This window comes from Xiphias gladius, chromosome 18 (genome assembly GCF_016859285.1).
Source record: "Xiphias gladius isolate SHS-SW01 ecotype Sanya breed wild chromosome 18, ASM1685928v1, whole genome shotgun sequence".
In the NCBI taxonomy this organism is placed as follows: Eukaryota; Metazoa; Chordata; class Actinopteri; order Istiophoriformes; family Xiphiidae; genus Xiphias; species Xiphias gladius.
The window spans coordinates 8,455,532-8,469,252 of record NC_053417.1 but is presented as its reverse complement, the minus strand read 5'-3'; the positions used below and the strand labels follow the sequence as shown (position 1 = coordinate 8,469,252).

General features: G+C 38.1%; 1 long non-coding RNA gene across 1 annotated transcript in view; it reads left to right on the top strand.

Moving 5' to 3' along the window:
- The window catches only part of LOC120803412, a 138,826-nt gene extending 127,345 nt beyond the window's left edge, over positions 1-11,481 (top strand). Inside the window, exons 2-4 of the long non-coding RNA XR_005709333.1 lie at positions 10,368-10,468; positions 10,800-10,867; positions 11,120-11,481. This is a non-coding gene — a long non-coding RNA (uncharacterized LOC120803412). The remainder of the gene's footprint in view (positions 1-10,367; positions 10,469-10,799; positions 10,868-11,119) is intronic.
- Positions 11,482-13,721: the final 2,240 nt, after the last annotated feature.

Here is a 13,721-nt window from a genome sequence, read left to right as displayed (position 1 = left end):
TTTTTCCATTTTTTATCTAATGAATCACATCAGTGGAAAGCAAGCTAACACGCTGAATACTCCATTTAGATCTAAAAGGCCAAATGAATGTCCTGTATGCATCTTCAGAAGCTTGCAGATTGGTGTTGCCACTGCATTTTGCACAGCCAAGGAAACGGAAAATCCAGTGCTAGTCCACAGCTGATGGAGGGCAGGAAGATCTGTGTCTGCTTGGCCCATTGTGGACTCAGGTGTTTGAGGCCTGAGCAGCTGTTCCAGGGCCAGCTCCAACTCAGCAGTGTTGCATGGCTTCCGCACTCCAGCTGAGCAGAGGCCTGTTGTCTGCTATATTTAATACCTCAGTGAGTAATTAATAAGGTTCTATTAATAACAATAGGAGCTGTAAAAGATTCCTTTTCTTCACTGATCCCTACTGCAGCTTTTGGCTCAGCCCAGCAGCCCTATTCATTGATGTTATTAAGCCAAATGCTGTCACAGAGCCCTTGGAATGAATACTCAAATTTATTTCATGGTCTGTGTTAATTCAACCTTGTTATAAGAATTCATATTTTTAGCACTAGCTAAAAAGGTGATTGAAGTTTTATACTCTAGCGATCACCAGTAGACAAATGGGTACCATTCCAAACAAATGATCATTACAGTAGTTTATGTGCATAAAAACTGGATTAAACTTTTTACTTTTTACAGCTAAATTCAAATTTGTAGCACATGCAGAATAGAGTCATATAAATCAAGGCCATTATTTGTTCTAATTCAAACTTTTCTAATTTTCAAATTAAAATAAATGATGTTCTGAGACAACACACCCAAGGTACCAAGTCATTTATTTGAGGAAAGAAACAGAAAATTATGTAATTATGAAAGTTATGTAATTATGTAGAATTCACAAGTGGCTCCTGATTTCCAGAGGGGTTTCCTTGACTGATAAAATCTTGGTGATTGGAAAAACTGAGAGAGATCCATATAAATTCAAGGAAAATATTAATTTAAAAACTTTTATCTGTTATCAATATTTGTTGAACCATGTACTTGCGCTATATAGAGCATTATTACAGATAAGATATTTGTTTCTCTCTAAATCTGTCCTTGTGAGGAGTATCTCAAACAGCTAACAAACAGCTGTTTTATTACAATTTACAATGATTTTTTTTCAACATATTTACACCATAGACACACCACACATGTGAATGTATTGGGAGGTTTTAAAGTAGTTAATTTTTCAGTTGTGACTTCAGTTTATACCTCTTAAACTATGTTAATTCGTGCTATTTTGAGGGGTGCATATTATTTCCTATATGCTTCATAAAAATATTTGTCGTACTCAAGATTTATCCATACATGGATATCCAGTAATAGCCTGAGGGCTGAATTAAGTTTGACTGCTGGAAAGTCAGAAGAGAATTTCTTTGTCCGATTTGGTCAGTTAAGAAATGCGGCATGAAATTGATCAGATTATAAATGCAGTAGATTCATTTTTTAATATAATAACTCAGGACATCTTGATAGTCTGGGAGCAGAAAATCCCACATTACATGCCAGTGGAAGGTCTCTGCAGGCCAGGTAAACACGAAGATATTAAATATTAAATGAAAGGTCCTGGATTCCCCATGGGAGGTCATATTCTTTGTTGTTGCTGTAACATCTCTTCCATGCCTCCCTCAGATCTCCCAGTGTTCCCTAAGCTCTGTACAAGTGGTAAATGTCAATACGTAGGTTCAGGTGACTTGCTGCACTTGACCTTTAGTGACCCATTAAGGAGCCCTTGAGATGGAGAGGAAGTCATCCGGATTGCAGTTTTCCTGAGATTCTACGACTTCATTTTGACAAGACTGGATGCACTATGAGTCATAGCCCATTACTCCCTGAGGGCAAAATAAGGGTGACCAAAAACCACAAAGGCAGGGATCATACAATATCAAACTGGCAGCAGGGTTAAAATGAAAATGGATGTAAAAATGACACCCATTAAAAACAGATCCTAATCTGGTAGATGGATTACAGTATATCACGACAGTGATTTATGTTGCGATGTCTTCAATTATTTTAAGTAGGCAACTATCATGGAATTTAAATGCCATTGACAGTTGCCAAGTGCTAGTACAACATTTTACAAATGTGAATAGCAGGGAAAAGAGTGCGGGCTGAGAGAGCTATTGAGTTGTGATGCGGCAGTGACAGTTGTTTCTACCAAAGCAATGACTGGCTGCCGACAATACTGGCACTGTGAAGCCAAATCATTGAGCTGGCCTTGGGCTACAAAGCGATGTTGTTACCATGGTGAACAGATTATTTCTGTATAAAAAAAAGTCCACTCTCCTCACTTTGTGTCCACCCCAGTTGATCACCATGGACAGTTGTTTTAGCCAGTAACCTTTAAGTGCATCATTTCTCCTTTCCTACAGATATTCTTAAATGCCAAAAACACATTTGTTGAAGTTTCCCCTTTAGTCAGCAGCGCAAACAATGAAGTTACACATAATCATTTAAACTAGGTAGTTATAGCAGATATCACACAGAAATCTCTAACTTAGAGGTAATGACAGGGAATTATCTTGTGTGATCAGCTGGCAGTTATGTTATTTTCTCATAACTTACAGTATACATATTATTCCTAACCTTATGATACCTTGAGTGAATTATGGACAATACCGGAAGTTGTGCCCATAATTTTACTGTACCAGCATCTGTGAGACTTAGTGCTGTGCAACAGGTGTCTTCACTTTTCCTAGAGGTTTTGGGAAATAAATGATGTGGGAACATAGCCCGTGTTGAGTCCATCCTTCAAAACATCAGGACTCGCGCATTCGTTTAGTGAAGTATGCAGGACGCAAAAAGTTAAATTCACATCTATATATTAAAATACAGCAGTGTCTTAAAGATTGAGGTTGCTTACAGAGCTCTGGACCACATTATGCATCCCTGACAAGCATACAGCATTCACATCAGTTCACAAAGTCTGAGTGACTATTCTCTCCCTGGTCCAGCAGATATTAAGTTTAAATAAAGTAAAAAACATTGTCAGCACGGCCATCTTCTTATTGGCTGAGACCTCCGTCATTCCTCAGGTATGTGCCTCCCTCGTACGGACATTTCACTCTGAACATGATTGACTCTCCCTATTTAATGACTTATCTGTAGAAAAAGAGGTAGAAAAAGACAAGACAATACACGGCAACCAAGGACGGTTTTTCAAATTGTCATGCCATTTCCATATAAGGGTTTTTTTTTCACATATAGACAACCATATATCTTTGGGTGCATTCTTTGCAGAATAACACCTCTATTTAGTACAAGTACCTGAGTTTAATAAGCACCATAAGCTGGTTTCTTTTAATCTCATAGTAAGATAATAATAATAATATAAAAACATATGAAAATAACCCTTCACCTGTCACACTTTAAACAGGGTAATATGATCATACTTCTGCTCTCTACTACTGAGGGATGGTTGGATGACCCGAGGAAGCAACAGATGACGTAGTAGCATATTTAGCTACTGTACTCTGCTGCTACTAACGGTGAAGCCATGAACAATCTGAAAATGTCTCAGGCTTATATGTACTTGAAAAGAAAAAAGGTCAAGTTTGTTTAATTAAAGGAGGTGGAATGGAACCTTGTTTATGTCAATGCAGACATAGAGCCAAGTTGGAGCCTGTAAGTCTCAAATCACATTACTTAGCTGAAGCTAAAATAGCTTAATACTAGATTGTTATTGCTAACTGAGGCCACATCTTCAGGTCATCCTATCATCCCTCAGTGTAAGGGACAGAACTATGATCACATTATCCTGTTTAAAGGAAAAGTTATGGGAAAGTTTTGGGATATACACTAAATTCATTTTCTTGCGGAGAGTTGGATGAGAAGATTGAAACCACTTGTTGAACAGTAAGGATGCAACTACTGTCAGCAGCCTGTTAATTTAGATTAACACAAAGTCTGGAAAGGGGGGGAAACAGCTAGTCTGGCTCTGTCCAAAGGTAACAAACTCCACCTACCAGCACCCCTAAAGCTTTTGTTTAATCTGTACATAAACCAAGAAATAGAGCGTAACATACAACCCCCTGTAAAACATTGATCTATTGTTATTAAACCTCAGTTTTTTGTATGGATTAAACAAACGAGATTTAATGTCTTACCTATCAATCTTTAGAAGTGCTTGGAGGTTCAAATTTGTTACCTTTTGACAAGGCCAGGTTAGCTGTTTCCCTGTATCTCCAGACATGCTAATCTAAGTTAGCCTACCATTGGCAGTAGCGCCATACTTACGGTACCCAGAGCAGTATCCATCCTCTCACCTACCTCCACGCAAGAAAATGAATGTGTGTTTCCCAGAATGTCAAACTTTTTCTATAATGGGATATTGTGATGTAGGTGTTTGTTTGCTATTAATGTACCAGTATTCCAGTTCAGCTAAAGAGTTAAAATAAAGATCTTTAATGTAGTTGGCTATTTCTACACCCAGACAAACATAAAATACATCTTGTATAACCAAACCAAGAATGGAACACTGTTAATGAGCAAGAAATGGAAAAACATATTAAAGGATGAACAGCAAAAAAAATGTACGTGGAAGACCTCAGTAAATAGATGGTAAACATTAGACAAACACCAAAAAGGTTACAAACTGATGAAATCATTAATGGATTTTCTTTTACCAACAGGTAAAACACTGATTTTGCAGAGGGAATCTTATAACTGCACCTCAATTTCAAAACCAGGGACAGTTTATAATCTTATAATCATAACATTGAGGGCTGGAAATAACCAACACCTGTCTGCCTTTGTCTTAAAGTATCTCACACCTGGTTTAGCTCTTCTTGTTCAGATTTCAGGCTATCAAATATTACAGAGAAATTAGCAAAGATGTGAGAGTTCACTATATTTCCATTTCTGAAGCAGCCAGAAATGGAAATTGGCTGCAATTCCTCACTGTGAATATTTGGCACCTAGGTTTTGTCCTCATCAACCTCTGCAAGAAAACACTGGGCTCAGTAAAGCTGGGACTGGCTAGTGACGAAAGTGGCAATTACATGTTGGAGCTGTTTCTTGATGAGCAACAGCTCATCTGTCCACCCAGCCTAGTTTAAGTATCTATTATACACATAGGATAATACTGTCTGAGTAACATGTGTCATGATGGTAATAAATGCCTCCACACTACAAATACAATTGTGTAACTCTTTCTTGGTTTTTATCCCTGACATAAAGGCTAAGAGAAAATCGCTTTAATTTCAGCACACCTATTTAAACCTACAATAAACTGACTTGAAAACACTCACTGATAGGAAAACTGTGCCTTCATTTGTCCAGGTTGGAGGGTTCATCAACTCAATCTAAAAATCAATGGACAATCCATTACAAGAGGTTTTGGAAGTTGCTGCTGAGAACAGCAACAAAATGCATTGTAACTGAGTGGCTGCCAAGTCTATTTCTGTTCTTTCTTCCTCTATGTTCTTGAATTGTCCACACAATATTCATTTATTTAACAGCTTCCCTTCAGCTTATATATGGTCCTGTTGACCTTTAGCAGAAAGTGGACGGTGTATTTTCCAATGTTTACATAGATAATAAGTCCCTGAGGTCCAGTGTCGTAACCTTATATTCCTACTTAGTCTGAAAAATGTGCATTAGACATGGTGACCAGAGCAGCTAAAGCAAATGTATACAGAGTTACGTTCATTAAAAACTGGCTGCAATTCCTCACTGTGAATATTTTTATGAATTCAGTGATCTTTTAACAATCAAGTCACTGCCACTTACATTTCAGCATCTTAAAGAAGTTGAACATTTTAACTGCTGCTATCATTAAATTTGCAAACATTTAACTTATTTATAAAGTTTTACATGCCCAGGCTGCCATGTCTAAGAAACATGATCAAACCTCCTAGGGCTTGCTGCTCAATGACTGTGGATGCTTCAGAGGGTAATTCAAAAGGTAATTCAATCGCAAAATCTCCTAGACAGCCTTTCCTCACTTTCTTACCCCTATAACTTACACCTGATTACACATAGGAACATTTTAAATACAGTTTTAAAAAAGTTTCCTGGAAGTAATCAATTAGGTAGTCATGAGTGGCCCTGTCCCTCAACAATTTATCTGTGTACTTTTACTGTATTGTATCTCTTTATTGTCCAAATTACAAATTGGCTTCTGCTGATTTTTTTGTTGTTGTTGTTTTTATTTGCCTCTATACTATGCTTATGTGTCTGCTGCTTTAAGAGTACCTGTTGAATAAATAAGTACATATTACTACAGTTAATGGCAATGCTGCTTTGTCAGTTGCCTTTCTGACTTGAGATGAACAGTCTTCTCAGGGGTGTATGTTTTCATTTAAGGATATTTATGATGGCCAAAGGCAAATTCAAAAATGAAGAATTAAGTTGTCTATTAAAACATGAAGTGTTCATTCATTTATTTAGCAAGGTTAGATAGCACAAGTGATTACTAAGGGGCCACAGTGGTGGTGGGCTCCTCAGTGTTGTGCTATAACAGGCCTGAGTGTCTAGTGTAAGCACACTTTTACAACATTGATACTTTTTTTGCTGGGGAAGGTAGGAGGTGCTGGCTGACAGTCAGGTGCGGATGAGACTCCAGACCAGCACTTAATTGGTTTGCTGCAGCCATGGTTGACTCAGGGACACCGGTGGACACACATGCCCTGGAAGAAAAAGCCTTTCTTAGGTATGGGATTACAACACACAAGGGAATGAGGACAAACTAACCACATTGCAAGGCAGAACTCTTTAAAAAATTCTCTAAAAAATGTACAAGCTCTCTGGTGGAGTCCCCCGGAGCCAAGGAATTTGTCAGTAAGTGTAGTCAGTATATGTTTTGTTTTTAATTTTTTCTTATTGTTTTTTGCTTGTTTGTTGGCTTTATATTGCAATGAGGAGTCCTTGTCACAGTTTTAGTTCTGCTTGCAGCATTGCTATAGGATTGGCAGTTTGTCATGATTAAGATTTGCTACACAGTTTCTGACAAGTCATTCAGCAACAACTGCAAAAACAGACACTGCACTGATCCAAGCATTTTAAACATGACATGAGGTTGTTATTTAAATCAGCTTCAAAAACATCCACCAAGTAAACATCTGTAGAGAGCACTCCCACTTGTAGATGTGAAGGAAAATAGCAATTGATTACATTTAAATAAGTGTGGATCTTGATTTGGACAGCCACGTATGATTCTGAAAGGAAACTTCATCATAATCACAAATCTCATCTTCAAAGTCTTTTTGTGTGCTCATTAGGGATGCCTGATGAAGTTCCCAATCAATATGCAGATTAGGATGCACATCAATTTGTTTTCACTCTTAAGTCATCAATTTTTTTAGCCCAGAGCAATAGCATTGAAATGCTAGAGTAAAGATGTCAACACTAGAGATTTCTATCTGCTCAGCAGTACACTGAATGATGTGTGTTTGACGTGTGATTGGAGTTTGCATTACAATAGAACATGTGGGCTATGATTTCGAGAGAGATTTGTTTTTGTAACCTAATCTGGACTGTGCATGAAAAACTGGGGGTTGAGTTATTAAGGTGGACTATTTCAGCATAAACTAAAACAGAATCAGCAAAACTTAATTTTACTGACTCTGTTTTAGTTTATGCTGAAATAGTCCACCTCCTGTCCATTGCTGCTGTCTGAGATCAGTGAGCATATGACAAATGCAGTCTAACAGCCAGGAGCACCCTGAGAAAATCTTGGGTCCCTGAAACGAGCTTAACTACAGCTCTGACCCCATAAATATCTACAATCCCTTAAACGTATTTCAGTTCCCCTTTCCTGTTCTCAGCCCCATGAATCATTCATCCCCAGGTCCAACAAGAAGGGGCTAAGAACAAAATATCTTGACAACTGGTCAGATTGCTAGTATACATTTATGGTCCTCAAAGTATAATTCTTAAAGATTTTTTGACCTCCCCTAATCCTTTATCCATCAACAACGTTTGGTCAAAAAAGATGTCTGTCACCAATATTTTAGTTTTGTTTAATTTTTTATCTACTCTTTTCATGCATAAAAGTTTTATTGTTTGACTATGGTCATTTTATGATTTACCCATAGGTTTTGTTTCTTCTCTGTGTCATTATGTGTTGTCCAGAAAAAAAAAATCCTGCAATACTACATTGGCCAGGCTGGTATAGTGGCTGATATTAGCTTATTGCAAGTATTTTGGTATCAACAAATATGTCAGCCACTTATTAACATTAAAATAAGATCTCAATGGCTACAGATCATTCTTGTTGACCTACAGACAACTCACTGGTATTTAGTGCTCTTATACTCACTCCATTAATGTTACCAGTTACTTTGCTGTTGTCTGTCTGCTCTACAATCTGCCCCAGCTTTGGAAAGCCAGTTCACAGGGCAAGTAGTCACTTCACTTAAGTGATTCAGTAGTTTTTACGACATCATGATTTCTCTCATCCCTGCCCCCCCTTTCTCCGTCCCCTCCCTGGCTCTCTTTGGTTGGAGCTGATCCTTGTCAGGGAGGTCCGGTTCTCTGTACATGGGGGTTGAGTTTTGAGTTATTAAGGTAGAAACCACCAGCTTAGCATACATGACCAAAGAGACAGATGAAGCCTCCTTCACACTAAGGGCTTCTCATCATCCTTAAACCACTGGAATTTACTTTGTGTCAAGCACCTGTCCCTGTGCAGTATAGATGTATTGTAGCAACAGTGTTCATAACGCCCAAGCCGAGAAGCAGTTCACATGCACTCATACAACAGCTCACGTAATCAAAAACCATTATGTATTTCACTGTCTACTTGCACCCAACCTTTTTTTTTTTTTTTTTTTTTGGGAGGATGGTACCATAAACATTCCTGCTGATGCAGAGCAACTCTTTTAGTAAGCAGAAAGTTTGCATTAAGGCTGAGTCATGTAAAACATTATGTTGTGTGTGTGTGCAGAGTAGTCCATTAGCAAGGGCTAATTCACTGATGCTGAGATTTTTTGAGTTCAGGTCCATTTGACACCAGAAGAAAAATGGAATGATAAATGCTCTGAGAATTGTTTAGGAGGAGATAAAACAATACAGTGCTACCTGGAGAACATGAATTGCCAGAAATGCCAAATCAATGCCTTGCATTTTTAAACTGCTGAAATGGAGACAAAGAACCATGTGTCACTTTACACAATGTTAAAATAATACATTGTTACAATGTTTATACTTTTTCTTGTACACGGTTAACGTGTTATTGTACCCTTTCCTTGGTCCTTCCCTTAGCAATTAGAAAGAGAAGGTGATGTTTCTATCTCTCGGCTACAGAAATCATTTCCAATGAGGCCATGTCATATACCACTCCCAGCAGAGCTGTCAAACCATCCCTGACAACTGCACTTTATGAAACCCCCTTCGAAAGCTCCTGCCTCTCCATTACAGTCCAACTGTCAGTCAGTCGGAGAGCAAGACTTTGCACGGGAGACAGATGTAAACCAGGCAGAGGCAGGGCTGAGGACAGAAGCAAAATAGAATGATTCTTTTAATTAGGCCATAATGAAATGATAATGACTTTTTACCTCGTTGTTTGTTGCAGAATTTAAAGTTTTATTGTGAAAACTAAAAAAGACTGGATGCATATTCAGTCAGTCAACAAAGAAGACACTATACTGGGTACTATATTGGGAACCAGCTATCGGAACCCACTCCTATCAATAAAAATGATAAATTATGGCAGCATTGCAGGTCATGCCATTGCACAGAAATTAGTGGCAGGTAATGAGAGGGTGAGTGTGTGTCAGTGTTAATTTTGGCACCTTATTTGGATTAAGTTTTGGTCTTTTGACAAAAATTAAGTCAAATTTGAGTCCTTTAATACTTGTTAGTTTTAGTCTAGTTTTAGGAACAAAAACTTCAGATAATTTAGTCTAGTCATCAGTGAGATTTTAGGTTTTGTTCTGTACAGTTAACATTATTACCTGTATTGTTCTCATCTGTAGGTGATTGAAAAAAGGCACTGATGAATTGTTCTCACACAGTGTCGATGTCACTCTGCTCTGCAGTAATACAACAGACAGACTCTCCTCAGTAAAGCCATTCATTTCCAAACTCAAGCTCTTTGAACAGAACCCTGTCATTCCTGCTCACCTAACATTGGCACAGCTACCTGTTCTCTCCATTACAGTGAATCATTCAGCCACTGGATTCAGTCACTTGCTCACTAAAATACTGTTCACTGTCTGGGTTTAGCTTGAGAGGAGAATCTGAGATGTGGGATAACTTAGTGATATTTCTTTAGAAAACATTTAGAGGAAGATTTAAATGGTTGACTGCGGACTTTAATCCTGGAGCTTACTCATTCCTTCCACACAATGGATAGCTGCCTGAAAGTAACATTAACATTACATCTTCATCCACAGAAGAATGTCTTCCAAGAATGTCAGATAACATGACAGACAGAAACAGAATGTTACTGCCTGCAAGGTGCTTCTTATTAATTGGAGAGCAGCAAGTCAAACAGGTAAATAAAGTTATGAACAAAAGATTTTTTAGTTGACAGAGGAAACTGTTTTACTAATTATTAGCTACAGTGGGTGATGCCAAAGAATCATGCAGGTTGCAAACTAGCTCATCTGTCCGTTTTATTATGTTATAATTTAGTTTTTATTCATTGATATGAAATGTAATACATTTTGTCATTATTTTCCTTTTCAAATGTTACTTTTTATTTAGTTTGTCTCGTTTTCAGGGTGTAAAAATAGGTCACTTTCCCTACGGAAAAGCCAAATGAGGATTTGGCTTTTCTGCTTATGTGTTGTTTTTTACCCTCTGTTTTCCTCTCTGTGTTCCAGACACAGGGTGGAAGCTGGAAAATATAAAGGCAGCTTCAGCTCCAGAACCCTAACTTAACTTCCACAAGGTAAAACTGTTAGTTCAACATACTTTTGTGTCTTGTTGCAAGAGAAGTTGATAATAGACTTTTGCATGTGAACTGGTGCAAAAGAAGACTTAAGAGACTTAAGAGACTTAATGCTGTCTTTGTCAGTTTATCTCAGCCTATCAAAGTCAGACATTTTGTAAACATGCTCTTAATTGGAGCCTGCTCTCAATATTATTAACATTAATTACGTGCACCGATCAGCCACAACATTAAAATTTCATCATTCAGCAGGACAACAACCCTAAAAATACAGCCAAAGCAACTACAGAGCTTTTCAGGGTGAAGACGTGGAATATCCTTGACTGGCCGAGTCAAATCAACTGACCTTATTCCGACTGAGCAGGATTCCACTTACTGACGACCAGACTAAAGGCAGAGAGATCCCACAACCAGCAAGAGCTGAAGGAGGCTGCAGTGGAGAGCATCTGGGAGATCATCACCAGGGAAGATCTAAAGCGTCTGCTGGTGTCTGCAAGTCAAACACAGCAGGCAGTCATTGACTTCAAAGGATTTTCCACAAAATATCAAATATGATGATTTTGTTTGACTACATGTGTATCTGTGCAATTACTTTCAAACGCCTAAACCTAGGGCACTATGTGTTAAAAGGGCTGTATCTCCAGAGACCTAGCATTTGAGCATCCTTTATTTTATTTCACATTTAATGTGCTGAAGCACAGAACCTGTGTTTTAATATCCAACTACTTAGATGACTTTTACGGTGATTGGGTGGGCTCTGGGCTCTAGGCTCTGAGCGGGCTACTTTCTAGCAACACTCATAATGGAGCCTCTAGCAGCCAAGGAGTAAGATGATGGAGACCAAAACAGAGTTAAAGGAGAGTGAATATCGGACTTAAATTAATCAGGTGGAAAGAAATATGAGTCCAAATATATGGTCATGTTGCTCTGTGTCTGTTGGATCTCTAAATAGCCAACTGTTTGCTAACATGTCTGCTAACAGCAACTTGCAGCACTCAAGTGGCCATAAAAATCCATTAAATAAGCTTCAAAAATGAGCAACATTAACAGCTGTTGGCTAACATGCTTCAAAGAGTGTGCACATCTAGCTGTTAAAGTCAAATTTATTTTTGTTATGTTACGTTATGTTACGTTCGTTATGAAAAAGTTAAAATGATTTTTTCATAAAGTCCTTTTGACTGGGAAGTAGCCTTATGTATCATAGAAAATTATGACCTGATACTTAAAGTGAAAGCATTTGACATTGCTTTCAGGTTTCATGCAAGGAAATATAATGAGAGGGCAAAACTTTGATACATACAAAGGAAGTCCAGCAGCTCACTAAGAACTTTTAACACTAACACTCACAACTCATTTGACTTATTACTCTTTCAATTCTGTCCTTTTATCGTCTGCACTAACAAATTATTCAGTGCGCTCTAAAGTCATGACATTCAACACCTTCTGTGTTGAATAGATGTTGAAATAGATAACAAAACACTGAGCTGTAACAAGCAGTCAGTATTATTGACTGTAGGCTTTTCAGTGGCTAGCCGCCCTCAAGCCCAGTCCCTGCACTGAATGCACAGAGAATAACTTCTCCTCAACCCTCTCATCAAACTCCCAGTAAACAGCAAACAAGCCAGCCCCCAAAATGTCAACATAATAGAGCGTTACTGGGGTTTGTAAGTGAAATGTAATTACTGAGTTTCTAAAAATGTAATCATAATACTGTAATGCTAGCCTGCTCTGATAATTAACTTCCATATACCAGACCCTGCTCTGCTGGAGACAGGTGAAGGGATGTTTTTCTCAGGCATTTTAGTATCACAAACAAACAAACAAACAAACAAACAAAAAGAGGCTCAGTTGTCCCGTACTTGTTTATTATTATACAGATGTTTGGTTGATTTTCAGATTTAATCCATAATACTGAATTTATCCACCATTTAGTCTTGAGGGATAGCCTCTGATATCAGCTTTGACACACCAATTTGGTGTGTCACATTTCATTGAGTTTCTATTTATTTGTGATCCATAAGGCTGTTTATGTGGTCCACTCTCCAGCCCAGTCACCAAAAGCATGAATCACAATTCTTCTAGTAAACTATGACAAAGACTTCCTGAACATTCATTCAGCATGGAAACAACATGCATCAACAAATATGTCAGCTCTTATTATTCATCCCCCCCTTTGAGCATTTACTATTCGATACTCACTGGCTGAGATCTGACAACACGGATGTTTACATTGTATTCACCAGCTAAAACTGTGCAAATAATTGACATTATCAACTGAAAGCTGACACAATTAAGCCTACAGTGTGGAGCCAATTTCTTTCACAAATGAGCTTCTTTACAGGACCGTATAATTATAGAGTTGAAAGGTACAAAAGGAGAAAGGTCAGGGATGGCTGACAGATGATCACTTGGTGGCTTTTCATCGGTAAGCTTCTTTCAGTACTTCAGTGACGACTGTTACCTCTTCATGACCCCAGTACTGTAAAGGTTGATTAATTATGCCAAGAGCCCAGAGATAGAGTTCACACCCTAATTGCAGCCTAGTTTCTTTTCTCACCTTGCAGTGCCCGAGGCTTCTGGCAAAATGGCACTGTTGTTTACGATGTCATATGTGATGTACTATGTACCAGTGCAAACACAGACTAATTAAGCATTTATTGCATTGCAGCTGCCTGGCAATTACTGTACATTGCTGTGCTTGCACTTCATTCACAAAGTGTTAAAGCGCAAGGAGTACAACCAATCATTTTCATCACTCTGGGATCAATTAAGTCCACATGAGTAAGGAATCCCTGGGTTATATATCTGTTTTGCTGTGTGTTCAAAATGTCAATATTTGTTTGTTTTATAATGA